Source organism: Sebastes fasciatus, chromosome 15 (genome assembly GCF_043250625.1).
Source record: "Sebastes fasciatus isolate fSebFas1 chromosome 15, fSebFas1.pri, whole genome shotgun sequence".
Taxonomy (NCBI): domain Eukaryota; kingdom Metazoa; phylum Chordata; class Actinopteri; order Perciformes; family Sebastidae; genus Sebastes; species Sebastes fasciatus.
This window is the reverse complement of record NC_133809.1, coordinates 11,872,718-11,893,442: the sequence shown is the minus strand read 5'-3', so window position 1 is coordinate 11,893,442 and position 20,725 is coordinate 11,872,718. Positions and strand designations below refer to the sequence as shown.

General features: G+C 44.2%; 1 long non-coding RNA gene across 1 annotated transcript; it reads right to left on the bottom strand.

Annotated features, from left to right (window-relative positions):
• Positions 1 to 1,169: 1,169 nt before the first annotated feature.
• LOC141783845 (uncharacterized) lies at positions 1,170 to 20,518 on the bottom strand. The gene is made up of 3 exons (XR_012597367.1): positions 19,442 to 20,518; positions 2,654 to 2,696; positions 1,170 to 1,923 (listed from the first exon to the last, which is right to left on the bottom strand). It is a non-coding gene; the product is annotated as an uncharacterized LOC141783845 (long non-coding RNA).
• Positions 20,519 to 20,725: the final 207 nt, after the last annotated feature.

Genomic DNA, 20,725 nt, shown 5'->3' with positions numbered 1-20,725 from the left:
CCCCTTAAAACTTTGATGCCCGCTATTCTGTCTTTCAGAGGTTGCAGCGGGCTAGCTGGTTGGGAGGAACGCTAAATATCACTACGAAGTTACGCTACATTTTGGCAAATAAAAACTGGCATGGCCATTTTCAAAGGCATCTCTTGACCTCTGACCTCAAGATATGTGAATGGAAATGGATTCTATGGGTACCCACGAGTCTCCCCTTTACTGACATGCCCACTTTATGATAATCACATGCAGTACAAAGGTGTTATTTTGGCCCATAATAAAATGGTGTGCTTGAATATTTCTGCATACTGGGGTCCCTAAACAGTCTTGGAATCACATAAATTGGGTATCACTGTAAAGCTGAGACTCTTGTGGATCCAATTAGCCCAATTGTATTCATGTGTGATTATGTTAGTCTTCATAGTAGCCATTTAGTACAGAGGGAACATTTTTTTTAATTTTACCTCACTACATAAAATTACCTTTGGTGACCTCTAGGATAATCACAGCCTCGTGAAACTTTACAACCACAAACTAGAGACCTAAAGCATTCAGAGGTCCAGAACAGAAGTGCTCGCCATCCAGTCACCGAAAAATACAATTCTTGCAGAAATCACAAATCACAGCATGGCTTTTCCTACGGTGTTCATCAATGCGTTATTGTCTTAATGTGGTATTTTGGAGGGATTATTGATCATTTCTATCAATTCTTAAGTGATAAAAAATGGTTAAGTTTAGCATTGTATCAACCCACACATTGCTACAACAGCTTATGAAACATAATAGAACATGGGAATGGCCATCATATACTTATATCATCCTGTTCTAAGCCCTGATGCACTTTTACAATTTATTTTTAATTAATTTCTTCTTAATGACTAGAATAACTTGACACAGTACTGAGCTGCACCTCAAATTAATCTTCAGGTTCCCAGCTTTCAGATGATGTACACTACTTCTATGTGACATACTATACTGTTGACTTTTTATCTACCCCTGAACATCCCTCGTCCCCCACCCCTACCATTTTAGAGTGAACTACGAGATAGGAAGAGACACTCTGGGTCTCTATAGTATAGTGCAGTGGTTCCTAACCTTGCAAGATGAATCTGAGACGATAAACTCGACACTTGTGGCCCAACAGACATGTGAAAAAATGCAACACATAGTGACATTACTGACCATCTTCAGGCAATGTTGTATTAGAGGGCAGTGAATAAAAGCTAACCAGCCATTTTGCATGAGCAATATAGCAGTTTAACTTCTAAAAATATCTACGGAAAAGGTTTGGGAGGAGTTCCCGCTAAACAGTTCTACGAGGTAAATTAAGCTGACAAACATCAAGCTCAAAAATCATACAGCTCCATCCTGACATCCTGTCAGCCTTCCCAAAAGAGTACTAAGCAACCCATCTGTTATGGCCTGTTCAAAGATAGTAGCTCGAGTAGAGTCATCAGTGTTAAGTTAAAACAAACACAGTAATTACCCTAATTAAGATCTGGCAGATTCCTTTAGATTAATAGTAGCCTGCATTAGATACTAGAGAGGGTTGATATCAGAGGAGGGAGAAAAGAGGCTTAGATGAGGTCAAGAAGAGGCGCAGGGAGGTGGGGAGAGACAAGTAAATGACAACTATTTTAAAAAAGGAACGAAAAAATAAGAGGACTTTTAAAAGGAAATAAGTTGTGACGAAGAGACGAGGAAGGGGAGGAGAGAGAGAGGAAGCAGTCGTGGTGAAAGCCGAATGATGGAGGAGGGCTTTTTTCGGCTGCACCAGGAGTAAATGGCTCTGCAGGCGGCTGTCACTCTGAGGGGCCAGCATGGGACGATCAGCGATGATGACGGGGGCACAGACCTGTGTCAAGATGCTGAACCCAGCTGTCAATCAAAGCACTCTGCCCTATGGGATGACAAGGATGGGCCTTAATCCTGCTGAAGAGAGAGAGAGAGAAAGAGAGAGAGAGGGAGGGGGCGAGGAGGAGTGATGGAAAGGCAGGAGAGAAATTAGACAGGGAGAAATGAGAGGAAAACAGAGGGAGAAAGTTGGTTGTGAGAAAGAAGCAATTATTCAAGAAATGTACTGATGTCATTTAACTTCATATAAACCCAACAGGTGATTGTGTAACCTCATGACTGTTCGGTAACAAGCGGGGAAAATTGCAGCTATTCACTTTTCATTGGAGCCAGCTATCTTGGGAAATGAAATATGTGATGTCCCTCTCCTTAGTAGGCAATATGACACTGTGTGAACTTGTCACTTGACGGCCAGAAAGGCCCGTATGAGTCATCCTCCAGCTATCTAGGACCGTAACCCTTCAGGCCTCCTGGGAACACGGAGGAATGACCAGAGAACCAGCACATTAGAACACAATAGAGAGAGAGACTCTATCCCACAGTCAAGTATTCGCTGGAGCTCCAGCAAGCTGTTTTCAATTAGCGCTCGCTGATTCTCAGTGTCGGTCTACCGCATCATTTCAAGTAAATGCAACCATAACTTAAAGCCACAATGTTTGGTTTGGCCATGAGGGGATCTGTGCTTCTCTCCTTTCTCTTGTCAGTGGAAGCCACCGGAGAAGTCCTCTAACATGCATCCCTTCAGACAAAGTCTTTCTTTTATGTTTTACAGTGATGTAATGTTATGAAAATGTAACACAAAACTCACCCACTCAACGACAGCAACCACCAGATGATAGGCAATGCCAATGCTGGGAAAGAGAATAAAACATGTCAATCTTTAAATCTGAATACATTTATACTTCTTTACATTTGTTTTCTTGGGAATGGGGCATGGCTGCAGCAGTGCTTAAATGAGTAAGTGAAGTTTATTTGTACAGCCTAGTAATATCACATGCAATGTCTCAGTGGGCTTTATACTGTATGTCTACAAAAGCTGTGGCTCCTGACCTATAGTCAAAAGTCTATAGAGGGAAAAACCCTGCAAAAAAAATGTAGAAAACCATCTGAGACCTACTGGATTGTGGGCCATCCCAATTGACTTCAGCAGGTTCAGTGCTAGAGTAAAGGTACAGATATCATATGAAACTAGAAAACCATAAGGAATCCATTGGTACCCAGCATGGCGTGCTTCTTGACCTCTGACTTCAAGATATGTGACTGAAAATGGGTTCTATGGGTACCCACGAGTTTCCCCTTTACAGACATGCCCACTTTATGATAATCACATGCAGTTTGGGGCAAGTCATAGTCAAGTCAGCACACTGACACACTGACAGCTGTTGTTGCCTGTTGGGCTGCAGTTTGCCACGTTGTGATTTGAGCATAGTTTTTATGCTAAATGCAGTACCTGTGAGGGTTTCTGGACAACATTTGTCATAGTTAGTGTTGGTAATTGATTCACAATAATACATATATACATACATTTGCATAAAGCAAGCTTATTTGCCCACTCCCATGTTGATAAGAGTATTAAATACTTGACAAATCTCCCTTTAAGGTGCATTTTGAACAAATATAAAAATGTGTGATTAATTTGTGATTAAAAATAGTGCAGTCAGATATTTAACAGTTCATTGCCAGGGCTTCATCAAATTCATCTTTCAACCACAGCGTTGCACAAGTGAGTGTTTACATTCAAGCATCCCTCGACTTTACCAGTCTGGGTCACAATCCAAGAGGGTAAAGTGCCCAAAACCTTTGATCTCGAGATCAGCGTCTGAAACTTGCCAGAAATGTTTGTATTTGTACATGCATGTACTTGTCTTTGTATTTGTGTATGTGGGCATGATAGAGAGACAGACAGGTAGAGAGAGAGAGAGAGAGAGAGAGAGAGAGAGAGACAGTTAGGGACAGCTTTCAGGGGACACTGTGAACCAAGAGAAAAAGCCAATGATCTTTCGGGGGCCCAGATGTACAGTGTCCCTGAGGTGATCCGAGCTGTGACCTGACACTCCGGCGTCCCAGCATGCTCGGCAGATGTGGGTCAACTGACATCTGTTTCTCACTACAGCACTGGGCTCAGCTCAGCTCGGCCCGACCCAACCCTGCTGCCATATTCATCCTAATAACCACTCCCATAATCACCAGGGATTATTCTAATATTAGCGAGCACACACACACACACTCACACACACACACAGTGACTGCTCTGATTAAGGTATATAGTGCTCCATATGTTTTTTTGGAGGGTTTTTGGGGGGATTTGTATGTTTTTAGGCCTTCAGTGAAAAGCCTTGAAAAAGCCAGCTTAGAGGGGACTAAAGAGAGTCCGTGCATAAATAATATTGGAAAATAGCCTGAGCAGGGGGATGTGGGGGGGGGTCATGCTGGGGTGAGATGTGGACTGCCAGCAGAGGTGCTCCGACAATACATCGCGAGGCTGCCGCGCCGATATCTGGCCTTGAAGTTCGGCGTTGAAGGGAGACTAGCGGTGTGCTATTCTGCCTCCACAGAGGAGGGATTACGAACCAGTGACAGGATGTGTGAATCAAGATGGCACACTCACCACACAACAGGACTAGAAAGAGACACTGCAGGGGGCTGTCAAGACAGACCCAGAGTGAGCGGGGAGGATTACCATATAATGATGAAAGATGATGAAGACTGATGAATAGATTGTTGGCGCTTTAGCTATGGGGGAGGCGCGCTTCTGTGAGGAACTTGACATTTCAAGCGTGGATGCCAGAGCTTAGGATTTCCAGCGCAAAGACATTTTTTCTTTAGCTGTACTTATACATGTGATTGCTTGTTTTGTACATTTTCTTTAGCTTTATTTGCCGTCGTAAACTCATTACATTCCCAGCGTTCCTTGTGCTACACGTCTTTCTTTTTATATTGTGTGTGAAATCATCTTTCTTGCCCCTTTCTCCAGCTCTCTTTTTTTTTTTTCTTAGAGGTCTATTTGTGGAAGTCATGGCCTGCTGGTGTTTACGATTCTCACTGGGCCCCTACTGCTGGTGTTTTTCCCCGCACACACACGTACACACATACACACACAGTGGGTCCTTCCTGCTGACACTCAACTTCATTCTTTGCTGCAGCTGCATCTGTTGTCACCATGGAGACCTTGTTTATTACTTAACCCCCCCTGCTTACAAACACACACACACACACACACGCTATGACAGAGAAATAGGCAGGCTGCGTCTCCCTCTGTGTTTGATTTGGTGTTATAGGACCCATCGGATCACAGCCCCCAGCAAGCCCAGGCCCATATGCACAAACACACACACAGCAGTTGGCCTGGATGGATGCAGCAGGCCCATGCTAAACACAGAGCCATAAGCAGCACACTACCTAATCACCCCCAGGCTGGTCTGGATAATGACATTTGTTAAGGCTTTGACTCAACCTGCGTGAGTAAGGAGGCCGGTCTGGCTACTTTTCCTCTCACACATCGCTGATATAAATAGAAAAACTAATAGCAAATGATGCAGAACAAAGCATTTTGGTGGCGAGGCTCAACAATGAATTTTGCAAAAGTGTTGGGTGTGTTCATGCATCCGCGTGTGAGTGCAGAGGGCGTTAGTGAAAGGCCATCCTGCTTAGCGGGCGGCAGAATGCAGGCAGGTTTTTCACGAGACGGGGAATCTGTTATGCAACATGTGAGAGCCTGCTAATCTCGCCGAACAGCCTGCTCCTCCTGGCCACCTCTCGGCCCGTACACACACACTCGCACACCTCCTGGCCATGTTTCTAGCCATGCATGGCTACACACCCAGGTGGCCTTAATGGGTTTAAGAGCAGTCCTCCTGCTCTTCTGTCCAGACCTGAGCCCTCGTGTCTCCTGTCTCCGCATGTGACTGCACGTGAAAAAGTCGCGTGAGAGGTCGAGAAGCCAAGAAGTCGCCAACACGCACCATAGTGGTAAAGTGAAATGCGAAACAGCTTGAAATAAAGTGCCATTTTTGGATTTGTGTAGTGAAAGAGAGTGTACGTTGGCCAGCAGGGACTCAAACAAAGGCATTTAAATGTTATTATAAAACTTGGCAGGGTGACCCTTAGTGATAGATCTGGCATTTGGCAGCTGGTAAATATGGACGCCGTGTCTGCAGCTCCACAACTGAAGTAAAGGTCATTAGGTGACCTATTGGGGTCAGGTGGCCGCAGTCACTAAGCTAACTCTCTGCAGCATTACTCAGCTTGTTGGCATATGCTGACAGGCTCCCGGCTGAGTGGCTCAGCCTGCGACAGACGTGCCCATGTATAAACACACACCTGCATCCGCCGTAAACGCACAGCCAGAAGTCATGTCCAAGATGACCTCCCGGGGATTGACACCCTGCAGTCTGCTCTCATCTGTAATTCCCTGATCTCACATGTGCTATAAGGCTCCGCTGATGGGGACAGAAGTAGAGCAACCCTTACTAAAAAAGGCAGTTTATTCATGTGTGCTATTAGTATACTTCTTTTAAATTTAAAATAAGGGAGTATACTTTCAGTTTATTTTTTTATGTACTTATCAGAGATATACTTAACAAAAGTATTCTTGGCTCATACAGTACTGACAAGTATACAGAAAAGTCTTATACTTGTACTTAATCTTTTGATCAAGATATACTTAAGAAAATTATAAGTTAGTATACTATTAGTAAAACTATTTAACTAGTAGTAGTTTACTGAATATATTTTAAAGTATACTTTTATAAACTAAAAAGTGGGCCTATTTAGTCCCAAGAAGTATTGAAGTAGTTCACTTACAAGTATACAACTAGTACACTATAAAAATAAGACTTAAATGTAAACTAGTTGTGTACTCAAAGTTTACTTTTCTTATACTTAAAGTATACTTTTATTAACTAAAAAGTGGGCCAATTTAGTCCCAAGAAGTATTACGCTTACGCAGTATGTTTATAAGTATACTTACTGCATAAAGTATAATTGGGAAATATATACTTGAAATTTACTTAAGCATACTTCATAAAATAAACTTGAAGTATACTGCTTTTTCGTAAGGGAAGGCAAAAGACTATGTTATTATTCATTTAGTTTGACATAGGAATAAAAAGTTCAGCTCATTAATCTTATCATTGTTCTGCAATGCCGAGCTTCATTCCAATTAGTTCGCCCTTTGACAACGTGAAAGAAACTAAAGTCATTCGCTGTGAGAAGTCAGCAAAGTGATAGAAGTGTGAGAATATTAACCAGCAGCCCAAACTTGCAGAGCACAATCACTACAACGCTGAGAGAGAGAGAGACGTTAAAAGTGGCTTCTTATCAGTAACAGTTCGGGCTTATTTCATTTAGTGCCCACAGCATTTCTTGCCATTTGGCCCTCGCTCCGTATTTGTGACAGCTTTGATGTGCTGCGAGGCTTCGGGGCCCTCTCCGCATCCACAACTGCAGCGCGGCGGCGGCGGCACAATAAATACTTTGATAATGGCACAATCTGTAACTCGAGCAAAAACAAATAACACAGCGGTCCTTACAAGAGTTCTTTTGTCAGGGTTTTGGTTCTGGATTCATGAACCGAACAAAACAATTGGTTCCAGATTGAGGCGGGCTTCTGTTCTCCCCAGGGGGATGATTTAAATATATCAGAGGAGAGAGAGGGAAGCAGGAATAACAGTGGAAATGGTGAGAGAGCAATTGAGAGAGGAGGAATGAGTGAAATGGAAAAGAATTCAGCCATGGGTAGCGTGGGAACATTTAAAGGGGATGGATGGATAGCTGGATGCAAGGATGGATGATAGATAAAGTGTATACAGTAAATCTAAATTTGAAAAATAAAGAGACAGCATAAAGAATTCAGAGACGAAGCCTCATTTGTGAACTCACACTAAGGTGAGACTCGTCTTTTGAATAAACAGTTTGAACTTCCTGTCACGAAGCGTGCAAACGGTTAGGAAGAGTGCTACCTTGGTGAGATTTCTCTCTTCAGTAACTCTTCATTGAATGTGATGATGTACAAGACTGAGAACAAAATGCCAAGGGGAAATGCCATTTGAACTGGGAGGACGGAATTTCCGAGTTCCCAGTTGGAAATTTCAATTGGAACGCCCCCTGAAGTCAGATTTCCGACTCGGAAAGTTGGACGAACGTCACCAACCCCAACCTCACGATCCAAGATGGCTGCATCAACAGTAAAAAAAGCTTTTGTAATATACTGTTTATTAACACTTCTGTCTAACTTTGGTCTCATTAAATCAGTCATACACACAGTACTGTCCAACTCCTATCTGTGGGCGTGTTGCTACGGTGTTTGTATGCACAAAATACTGGCGTAATTCTGGTTATCAACTGGTATTGTTAACAACGGCAAACCTGGCTGGAGCGAACCCCATTAAGTGTGTTACTTATTTTACTGGAACGCAGTCAACTCGAGTGTGACATCATTCCCAGCTCCGACTTCCAATTTCCGAGGTAAATGGAACGCAGCATAAACGGCACAGTTCAGTTTGTTGGAGGTTTTTTTGTTAAATATTTGACCATTTGTCGTTATTATTGTCATTTACAGTTTTATTGTTTGTTTGTTTTTTGGTTGAAGTTTGCTTTTCTTTTGTTCCCTTTTTTTTGCTTTGGATTTTAATTAGGCCTACTTGTTTTCAATGTTATAATGAATTGTTATAATGAAGTAGTGTTTTTGTTATAGACCGAGGAAGAGTAGTTTCTACCGTGATAGAAACTAATGGGGATTCTGGGTTGATAAGTAAATTAATTCACCTTTCGTCAGAGAAAGACTGTACTGACCTCGTATAGACTACACAGTTCACCCACCATGATCTCACAACACTGTCTTTTGTACTATTTTTGGAGAGCTCCATCTGTATGTAGACAGCGAGCTAACTGGGTGTTTGAGGATGAGGGGTGAGTGTGGGGGTGGAGGGTGTCATCGAGGTTATGCAGGGGGCATTTTCCATCCCAGATGTTTGGTTGAATCATGCATCACATTTAAAAGATTAACAGGAATTCCCCCATAACTCCACGCCCGCTCTCAACATTTAACGGAGCTTATTTTCCGTAGCGTAGTAATAGTCTTGTAACATCAAAATTGGTCTATTTTCTTTCTTGTTTGTAGCGTAGAAGGAGAGGGGAGAGTGACTTGATGTTAATTATGTTATAAGACTCTCAATTCTCTCTCTTACTTACACACGCGCACACACACTCTCCCTCAAGTGTGTGCTTCATTCTTGAGAGGATGTACCAAAAAGGACCTGGCAAGGGTTTGGCTAAGGTCCAGCTGCCTTCACAAACACACACAGGGCACACTTAGTCCCCATCTTGGGTGATTACATAGCCTTTCAAACTCATTTACACACACAAGCAGTCAAGCCGAAAACTAATTTGTCCCAACATACACAAATACAAGGATACACCGATGCACTGACACGTGCGCACTGACATTCTCATGCCCACACAGAGGATAAGAGAGGTGGAACAATATAAGGAGACAAATACACACACACGTACATGCTCACACAAACCATATCCATGTCCAATCTCAATTCCAAATGGTGATAAGTGACAGTAATTTGACATGACAGCCATGAATTGTAGTATCAAACAATGTGAATCGGATGTCACAAAAGGACACCGCTGCTGCAGTGGATGTCAATCAACCAATCACCGTGAAGTCAAACTGAGATTCCATTGGATGATGAAAGAGGAAGTTTCCTCCTCCCTCTTCCTCCTCTTCTCCAACGCCTTCCTACCTCCTGGATTCAACACTGCACCCTCAGCCATTAGCCGAGGCAGTACCTGTTTGGTCGGCTAATTACTCATTATCAGAGCTTCAACTGGGCGGCGTGTGTGTGCCAACAGATGCAAACAGGAGGCTCTGCAGGAAGGAGGCTGCTGTCGACTGAGCATCCATGCAGGGCGCTGGGGGAATGAAGACAAACGGCTGCTGCTGTGTGACGTATAGATGACAGTTTGTGGAGCAGACAGACAGATAGAGAGAGAGACAGACAGTTACCCCAGTTGTTGTGTCCCAAAGATGTGTCCCCGCCCGGACCATCTGACACCTCTTCCTGTTTGGACATCAGGCCCCTGAGGACACACACAGCTGGGGACGGGACAAAGCTAGCTCCCTCTCTTTGCATCCACACAGTGTTGCCTATAAGGTCCCATATATCAGCCTGGTTGGTGACACATTCTCCTTTTCATGTGTGACCAGCAGTCACATGAAGGATGTAACAGCAGCTGTGTGAGGAACACACAGAGGAGCATCTGTATAAACGCACGGGTGTGTGAATATCTATATGTGTGCATGTTGTTGTCAGCCAAACAAGTTTTTTCTGACATCACCTTGTCATCTCTGTGAAACTATACAGTATCCAGAAAATGGCCGTGAAGGAGGAAGAAATGCAGCAAATCAGTGTAAAACCACAGCTGCATCTCGGAGCAGTGGGAGTCACACATGTATAGAGATAAAAAAAGAGACAAAGCAGGGTCTCAACACCTGCTTTGTTTGAAGCAGCTGTATACAAATGGTATACTTTTCTCGTATCAGTTTGCTTTATGTTGGGATGTGAGGTAAGAATGTGTAAATCAAGCTGATACTTCCCGACGGCCTTGAATTGAGCTTGTTGGAAATACCCAAATACCACACTGTGCTGAACAAGCATAACAAATCCCATAATAAATCACATTACTGACTATGTACAGCGTGTCATATACTGTAAATGTCATGACCAAAAGTAAGTACAAACACCCTGTACACATAATGTATTTTTGGCCGTATTTCATGGTTTGGGCCACTGGTTTAAATTAAGTGGAATCTTAATGCCACAACATACTGTGATATTTCAGATACTACTGACAACAGTTTGGGGAAGGCCATTTTCTGTTTCAACATGGCAGTGCTCTATAACTCGGAACATTTGAGCTTTGAATCCAGCAAGTAACCGGACACCGACCAAGAAAGAGTCCGACACATAATCCCTAGTAAAACAGTGAATTGTCATTGTCACGGTGCTAACCCTTGCCCTATGAGAGTAGGTTGTACACTGGCCAAACACATTCTAGTTTCTAGTACATCCTTCCGGCACAATAGATCTGTAGCTCTAGTTGTGTAGCCCCAACATGTTCTCATCCCAACTCGTCACATACCGCCGCTTTGACACGCCCCTTGGCGCCACCAAAACCACTTAGTTACCCTTGGCATCACTTTAGGATTAGGCAACAATATAGTTTAGTTACATTTAGGGAAGAACATCATGGTTGGTCTTAAAACTACAGTGAAAATGCGGATAAACAGAAAGGCTATCCAGGCACTCCAAAATATCAAAATAAGTGGCAATGAGGAAGAGAATATATCAAAAAGTCTGTATTGTAGTGGCTAAATTATTTAAAAAGCCAACATGTTTCACCCATCGTAGGTCTTCGTCAGGGCTTACAAACAAACAGACAAGGCGGATGTGGCCTCACCTATAAGGTATCAACAACCAATGGGAGGCAATCACATGATCATCATAATATTACAAAATGTTACAAAATATCACAAAGAAATAACACAGAAACAAATATTCATGTCCATCATCAATGAAACTACACCGATGGATGTGACAAAGCCTTGATATAATGGGCCGGTTATGTTAGCATAGGGAGGACATGTGGGAATAGCATGCTAACAAACATAATTACTGGTAATTTCAGTATACATACTGTCATCATTCGCAGAGTTAATGAAATTCATTAACTCACTAACGCATTAATATATTCAATTCAAATAAATTTGTTGGTTATATTCAACTTCAATTGAACAAGTGGTTGTTGCATGAACTCCCAACTATCTTACCGGCTGGTCATTAGCATGGTCATGGGTCCGAACTGTCAAACAGGAAGTGAGCGCATCCAACGGGCTCTATAGTAGAGGGAACTTAGAAATGACCAAGTAGAGTACAGAGGGGGGTTTTCATTGTTTCAGGGAATAGTCTTTACCAAAACAACCTATATTAGGCTGAGGGTAGGACATACCAGACTTAATAAAACACCGGCCATAATAAATAAAGAACTGAGTCTAAAAAAGATTATTCAACATTAGATTAGGGAGACTATTCCTGGACTGATCAGAAGAGTTTCAGTGAAATATGTTTGGTTTAGGAGGTAGTTAACTCTAGTCCACACTCTAACATAGTAGGTGGCGGTAACGCACCTTAACGCTGGTTGCCACCCACCATAAAATCAAAAAAGAAGATGAACAACAACCTATATTGTACTATTACTGAGAAAACCTTCCAGAGTAGCTACAGTTGACCAAAATTGGCATTTTGAAGGCTTCAACATCAAGTACACTGGTTTCATTTACTGTGCACTCCTTCGGCCTAAAGGTCTTCCTCTCAAACATTCATCCATTTTTTTGTGAGCCCAGCTTTCTCTCTTCAGTTTTGTCCATAATGGCAATAAACCAAAGTGAATCAGGTGCCTCAGTGAACGGAAACATGAGTGCTCTTCGTGAATTACCCTGATCCGACTGGAGCAGCCTACTTTCACATAAAATAAAATCTTGCCTAGTGCAGCTTTAAGAATATATGACCCTTAAGATGCCTGTCTAGATTTACAGCAGCATTTCCACCCATGTTCTTGTGTCAGCAAGCTTTGGTGCGATTCCACCCTTGGGCACTTTAACATTTAGCACGGCGTAGCATTTTATCCCAGCCACACAGGGTCCTCTGATAAGAGGAGAGGAGGCATGTGGTGCATTAGTGTAGCATCTTAGCCAGCCATGCTAGTAATTCCCCGCTTTGATATGAGCGAACCTGAGGAGGACCAGGGAAATATCTCAGCCAGCCATACCAGTTAAGCTAGCCTTGATATGGGACTAGACGTGCGTGGGAGATAGAGGAAGAAGCAGAGAGACTCTTCATCTCTGGGCAGCAGGATTAGAATGTTTACCCGCTAATGTCTTTAGCTACGCTGAAGCAAGAAACACACACATACACACTCTAATAGACATAATGTAAATACTGTACATAGATGAAAGAACAGACATGTGTTGTGCACGCATAATTTCACATACATAAATACAAAATATAGACTCGTATGGATCCAGTACGTTCAGCTGGCCTGGCCTCGCTTTGTGTGTTTGTGGGTGCTGAGGTCTGCACCCATCTGCTCCTGTGTGTGTGTAATCTGCCTCAGACAGGCTACAGCGCTTAGAGGGGCCAGACTGCAAACACTGCACTGGGATGAGACACCTGCCACAGGGCTAAGACCAGAGCCCTGACGCACAAACACACACAGATGGAGAGGCCACAGTTACCACGGACAAAGCAGCCACTCGATTACTGCCCGAGCGGTGTGACATTCAGGTGTTTTTGTACCGTTTAAAACCAGATTTTACATTCGTATTTCCTGCGGTGTGTGGATTTTCTGTCCCTATGCTGCAACCATCCGTCCTAATTGGTTGGTATTAATCGTCCGCGGAGGAGGCACGTTTGACAGTTCCATAACTACAGCGTTCAAAATGCTCCTGGTGAGGAGGGAAAAAAATCTCTACTTATCCTCGTCTTGAAGTCTAGCTTTGAGCATCTGCTGTCAGAGTGTCACGTCTGAATTTAGCAAATGCCCAGGCACGAGGTGGCTGCGTTCTAAATGCCCAATGCTCAAAGGAGTGTCTGTCGTGCCGCGGCTCGGCGTGCCAAATCAGAGCTGGCTAGGAGCTCCCTATAGGCGAACAGATGGCCATTACTATCATTTATAACTTATTAGGGCCTATAATCCTACCTGCGTCAAACACGCCCCGACGCTTAGGGCTTTTTTTTTTTTTTTTTCACCTCATTTAAAACTGCCAGAAAAGTCCTCATCACGATTTTCTGTGTCTCTCTCTATCTCTCTCTGTATTTTTAATCTGCAAACTGCGTGGTTGACACATATGTGCAGGGATAATACGATATAGGGTTATCTTTCCTTTAAATCAACAGTCAACAGATTGCCCCACGATGGTGCAGATCTGGAGGCTGATAGTACTGGATGGAAACGCAGGCGCAGCATGCGGTAATTCTCACCAACTGTAAAGGAGAGTCATACACAATCATATTTATTTCCATAACATTTCGCCTATATACTGCAATCATAGCAACAATAAACAGCTCTTCATTTGAAATCATCTGTTGCGAGCTCGTATTACAGTAATGACTGAGTTCTTTGGATTGATTTTTAAGAGGCACATATTTAATAAAGTGCTGATGGCGTGCCACGGTGATAATTCACATCCTGCTGGATATCTGCGTCCTATAACAAAGTCCTTCCTCCTACTTTGTCAGTCTGGCTCCACAGAGGCAATCGTCAGTGATGCCTCACATTCACCACCCAAGCAGGTGTGGGCATTGACGTTTCTGCTGTGAACAGGCTGCATCTGTCATGTGGCAAAGCAGAAATAGCTCCAATCAATGTCCCCCTCGGACACACACACACACACACACCTACATACACATGCTACACTCGCACACACACACACACACACACACACACCCCCGGCACCGTTGTTCTCCATCCAGCAAACAAGGATGGAACAATCATTGTAAACCACCCCGGCTAGCAGCGAGGGCCGATCGATCGGCGAGTCAACGCGGCTGTTGCGTCCTCCTCGAACTTCACTCGGGCTTCAAAATAATCACAACCTAGATAACCTAGTTAAGGCCGGAGAGATCCCGAAACCTTTGACTCTATTCCTCACCTCCCATCTGTCGCCATTTTGCAGCGGCTACTTTGTTGCAGCCATTTTGTGTCCCTGCCATTTAGCACTCTATTGAGCTTCAGCTGGGGATGCCAAATGGCGCGTGTGAAACCCACACCCCCCGCCTACCCCTCCATCATTTGTGACCGTTTGGATGACAGACAAATAGATGGGCAGACACACAGGCAGACAGAGAGACAGAAGGAAGGCAGATGACTGGCTTTGGTGAGCTTTGTGGGGATGTGTGCGGAAAGACAGACAGACAAATGTGTGTCGGCAAACAGACAGACAGATAGACGGACAGAAGGTATGTATATACATGTGTGTTTGTGTGCGTGCGTGTGTGCGTGCGTGTGTGTGAGAGTGTGTGAGCGGATGTCAGACCAGGTTGTGTGTTCCTGCAGTGGCAGAGATGAGAGGGAGAGAACAGGAAGCTGCTCTCCTGGAGACAGATGGACTGCCATGCTGTGGACACACACACACACACACACACACACACACACACACACACGGAGAGTGACACACAACAGTACAGCCAACAAGAGAACATATCAGAGCACGACTGCTGAAAACAGGAAAACACACCAACATGCTAGCCTAAACAGGCGTCGCAATGCACACGCGACACATTTCAGGAAAAACGGATGAGATATGCAAACAAAACTATACGCGCCAAACTTCACTCATCAGTATGAGCCGCATCCAGTGTCTCCTGACTCTACAGCAGACATGGAACCCGGAACCGGCCCTCTTGATGTTCTGCCTGGCCCGAGAGGTCTCTGACAAACCACACAATTTGACTTATGAAGCTAAAAAAACAGTAAAGAAAATAGCTTTTATTTTGAAATGAGTGATGTTTGAAGTGGAGTCACCTGCTGAGGCGGCACGTCTATATAAGTCATAGACTGCGAAGTATTTTTTTGTGGAGCTTAGTTTGCAACCAACATGTGGCTGTATTCAAAGACTACAACTTGAGCCGTCACTTCGAGACACAACATGCGGAAAAATACAGAAACCTATCTGGAGATGAGAAGGTGAAGACAGCCGAGGGATTGCTAAACTACAAAAGCAGCAAGGACTTTTTACAAGGCTGCATGCAACGAAAGAAGGAAATGTAAGAGTTAATGTTAAGTTAAATGTTAAGTTTGGTTAATGGAAACATTACTACCCTGTAGGGTTCAAAGACTCCTGCATATAATGTAATTTTCTTAATGATATGCTGTTTGAAGTGATTTTCAGTATAATTAATGCTGAAAAATAAGTGCACAGTATGTTTTCTATAATTTAATCTAGTGATAAAATAGAGGTTACGTCTGACATAATTTGTTTGGCCCCCGGCAACAATCCTCATGTGGCCCCCCGGGAAAAGTAATTGCCCACCCCTGCTCTACAGAGAACTTCTTCCCATGGTTTAATCAAGGAGCTGAGCCTCGCTTGACGAATTCATTGCAAGTTTCTCTGCATAAAATCTCAGCTAAACACCTAAAAGGTAAAATCCACAATGAATACAGTGAGACGCTCACTGACAAACATACATGACACACTCACGCTCATAACAGGTGTTAATCCCGCCAGCCTCAGGTATGTGGTGACAACCTCCTCACACCCAACTCGAGAGCTCTGGCGGATCCAGGCTACGCCAGGTTGTCACACAGGATGTGTTGAGTGAACACACACACACACACACATATACACACGTCCTGCTTCTTCCCTCCACTTTTCCCCTGTCTGTCTTTTGAACACACAGGAAAAAGGAAGGAACAAGAGAGCGAGGGAGTCGAAGATGAGAGAGTCTTCACAGACACCGACTCCAGCAGCGACAACAGCAGTATCACACCGTGTGTTTGGGTGTTTTCTGCGAGCGTCTGCGAATGTGTGTGTGTGCCCGGGCGGGCGCGTGTGTTAGGTGTGTTTCACAGGATTGCCAACACATCTCCTCGCAGCGAGAGCCCTATAGGAACAGAGACATCTGTGGAGTGAAAGGACGCCAGCTTGCATGGCCGTCTCTGGAGAAAGAAGAGGACGGGAGGAGGAGGAGAGGATGAGGAGAGGAGTAGGGAGAGGAAGAGGAACGGGCAGGAGGATGGAGGACAGTCGGCAGGAGCTCCAAACCTTGTCTGTCAGCCGATAATTAGAGGAGTCCTGTCTAGTTTAGACGGAGATGGAGATGTTTAATCTGAACAAGTTGCTCAATCGAGTCCTGAAGTTAAACAAGTGGCAGTCAACTTTAAATCTTTTCCTACTTTTCCCAAATTTCAAGTCAAAATCAAGTCATATAATAACCGTAATTAACAATATATATTCTTTGTATTTCAAGACTGCCCTTGAAACGAAAGGATTAACTATTGGTTATCCCTTCAATTGATATGTTTCTGTCAGTTGTATTAAAAAAAAAAAATCTTCAAAGGTGCTAAATACAGGATTGGGAGCATTTCTATTGCCTCTCAACGTCTCTCAACATGGCGACGGCGAGCCAGGTGGCTCAAAGCTAACGATGCTAACAACGCTAACACTGCAAACAACGGCGAAAGTGCTGACAGAGCGAACAGTGTTAACCTGAGGGTGGGTGCTATACACATCCGCAATGGCGCCGTCGTTCGGGACGGTGTTACCAGCTGTGACCGCCGTATGAGAGCAGCTGGCCTGGCCCATACACACTTTAATAGTCTACTCTATCAAAAAAGTAAGCACAACTACAAGCCAAGTATACCTTTCTGTAGGCCTATAAGGCAAGAATTCTTGATTGTACTTTTCTTAAGTATATATCCATCAAAAGATTAAGTACATGTAGGCCTATAAGCCAAGTATACTTAGACTTTTCTGTATATGTACTTGTCAGTACGAGCCAAGTATACTTATATATACCTTTGTTAAGTATATCTCTGATAAGTACATAAAACTGAATGTATACTAATAGCACACTTGAGTAAACTTCTTCTAAGTAAGGGTATGTCAACAAAGCGAGGAGAAGCTCTGATTACAACACATACAGAGGAAGAGCAACTTCATTCTCTGCTCAGGTAGACATCTATATCTTTACATAGGCGAGAGTTTTTTACTGCTATATTAATGCTCTGGATATCCAATTTAGCACCTTTAAGATTAATATTCTTTCAGTATTCTTTGATGTCATAATCCTAACCCACCATATTGAGTTGATAATGAGTGAGCTGAGCAAATAATAAATGTGGTTTTGTGGTGATTCACGTCTGTAAGAACATAAACCTTGAGCGTAAAAGCAATACCATAAATAAAAGTATTGGTAATGTCCATTTGAATAAAAGCTGCTGCAGAATGAAAAGTACCTCAGCGAAAAAAATAAGTTTACAAGTGCCCTCAGTGAATGTCAGCAGATCAATGAATAGATATTGGAGATGTTGGCCTTCTTCAACAATTCATCCGTAACCCTGCAGCCAGGGACCTCTGCCGCAAATGGAGTTGATGACAATACAAGCAAATGTCCTCCTTGTGTGTACAAGCAAGTGCACTCAAGCAGATGTGCGCCGCAGACCTTGGGAGTATGAGCCAGGGAACAGGACACAGGTGCACCTGCTCTCTGCTCTCGACGAAAGGTCAGCCAAATTCAAAGAGGGATGCAGCCTTCCGGTGTTTGTGTGTAAGCGTGTGTGAGCCAGTACAAAAGATTGAAAGTGTGAGTAACTATTTATAGTCTGAATATGTACAGTAAATATCTATTAACCTCTATTATTTGCAGAATTAGTGCCGCAATGTATTCCCTGCAGCTCATCTTTTTCCTGTAACTATCCTCGCCGCAGACTTTTTTTTTTTTTCTAAATAGCCATCATTGCCACACGTGGCTCCGCGTCGGTTGCCAAAGTGCATTTCCAGCGATCTGAGCAGGTATACAGGAGAAAACATGTGCAGGCGGATCAGTGCCAGAAGAGACAGAAGGTCCGCAATGATGTTTCACTACATAGATTATGCAGATACCGCGGTCAGAACCAGGAACAGACAGAGAGAGAGAGGGAAACGTGGGGAGAGGGGGAGAAAGAGAACGCGAGAAAACAGACAGAGATGGAGAGCGGGGCGACAAACGAACGCAGACGGAAAGAGAGGACGGAGATGGGAGCGAGCACAGAGAGAAACGGAGCAAGTGTAAGCATGAGAGGGAGGACATGAGAGACAGAGAGAGGGAAGTGGAGCAGGGAGGGGTGTGTGCAGGCTACAGCTGGCAGAGGGATTCCCAGAGCCAACTGCCAGTGTAGAGGAGCTCCTTAACAACTTCACAGGACTCTCAGAAAGGAGCTTTAAAGTGGCCACATGGCCTGGCCAGCACAGCAGAGCAGAGCAGCAGGCTTTACTGGGGCTCTGCACACACACACACACACACACACACACACACACACACACACACACACACACACACACACACACACACACACACACACACACACACACACACACACACACACACACACACACACACACACACACACACACACACACACACACACACACACACACACACACACACACACACACACACACACACACACACACACACACACACACACACACACACACACACACACACACACACACACACACACACACACACACACACACACACACACACACACACACACACACACACATCCGTGCACACGCATTCATACACACACAAGCTCAAACAAGACTCAGCCCGCCAGCTGCTGACAGGGACAAGAGTGTCCAGAGCGATAAATCTGTGAGCATGTGTGTGTGTGTGTGAGAGAGAGAGAAAGGGGGGTTAGGCAAGAAATAGCAAAAGAGCAAAAAGCCTTACACAGAAGTCAGTTTACAGCATAACAGTCACAGATTTGCATGAAAATGTGAAGTTAGCTATCAAAGCCGCTTCTTCAATATTTGCCGTACCTGCAGACCCTTTCATCTGCTCCTCTTTTGCACAAAACAGGAACATAAATTCCTACAACTGCTGTCCTCCTCCTCCTCTTCCTCTGTACCTGCAGCACGCCTCCAGGAGTGAAAACATGTGGCACATGCTGTTCAGCAAAAGCAGCTTTGCCTTTTTCGCCGTTTGATTCCTCCGATAACAGCGAGTAGCGGCTGATCATCAAATGTTTTCGACGAGTTAAGCCTGGTAATTTGGGGAGTCGCCGCCTGATCCTTTAAATGCTCGGTGCAAAGTAGAAATTGGTTCATTCGTATGCTCGATTGTCATTATCCCTCTTTTGAGCTGAACTTTGAGGAAGGGATGGAAAGGGGAGGAGGCCAGTGGATGAGATGCCATCACACACCCTAACTCTGTGTGTGGCGGGACAAATATCTCCCTCTGTTGCTTTCTCTTTCTCACACCTCCACTGGACGCTTGTCTGTCCGGATCAGCAGAGTATGTTTTCCAGGGGTTGTTCAGCGACAAAGCTTTTTTTTCAGTCGGGATCGCGGTCTTCCTTTTTTTTCCCACCATCACTATGCTAGACCACCGCTATACTAATGGTGGGGCATTAGCATTTCAAGGAGCCTCCATTAAGGAGGGCAAGAAAAGCTGCTCTCAGCGGGGGGAAATCCATTTTGTCCCAGGCTCCAACATCTGCTGCAGCCGTCCCAGCCAGAAGGACGCTCGGATAAAGCCGAAGAGCCCTCTGATTTACTGTAATGACAGACAGACAGATAGACAGGCAGAACGGATGACCATATGCGGAAGCGAGGGAGAAAGAGGAAAAGACAAAAACAACTTCTGTCTCACTGTCTGTCATTTTCTGGTGCTTTCTATGTGCATGTGTCGTCGGCGGCGGTGGTGGTGAGGAGGGGGGTCATGGGAAAGGCAGGTTGCCAGATTAAGCTCTGTTGGGTGAAATCCTTTATGTCCAAAGTAGTGTGCAAAATAAAAAAGAAATAGAATGCCAGAATGTCCTAGAAAAAGTATTATAATAACAGTTTAAGAGTAGTGGTGAGAAGACATCTGTGGTCATAATGAGAGACGCTCACAGACTGGTTGTCATCTGGTCCCACATAATGGCTAAAAAGACCTGGACCAAAAGGAAGAAGACAAGTCAAAGAGAGTGGCAGAGAGACGCAGGGCCTTGATCCCTGCCCCATCTGTCCTGCTACTCCCTCTATCGCATTCATCCCTCCCACTATGGTGGTCTCCTGTTTGCTTTAGTCTAAACCTACTAAGTCCTGCACTGTCCTAAAGCC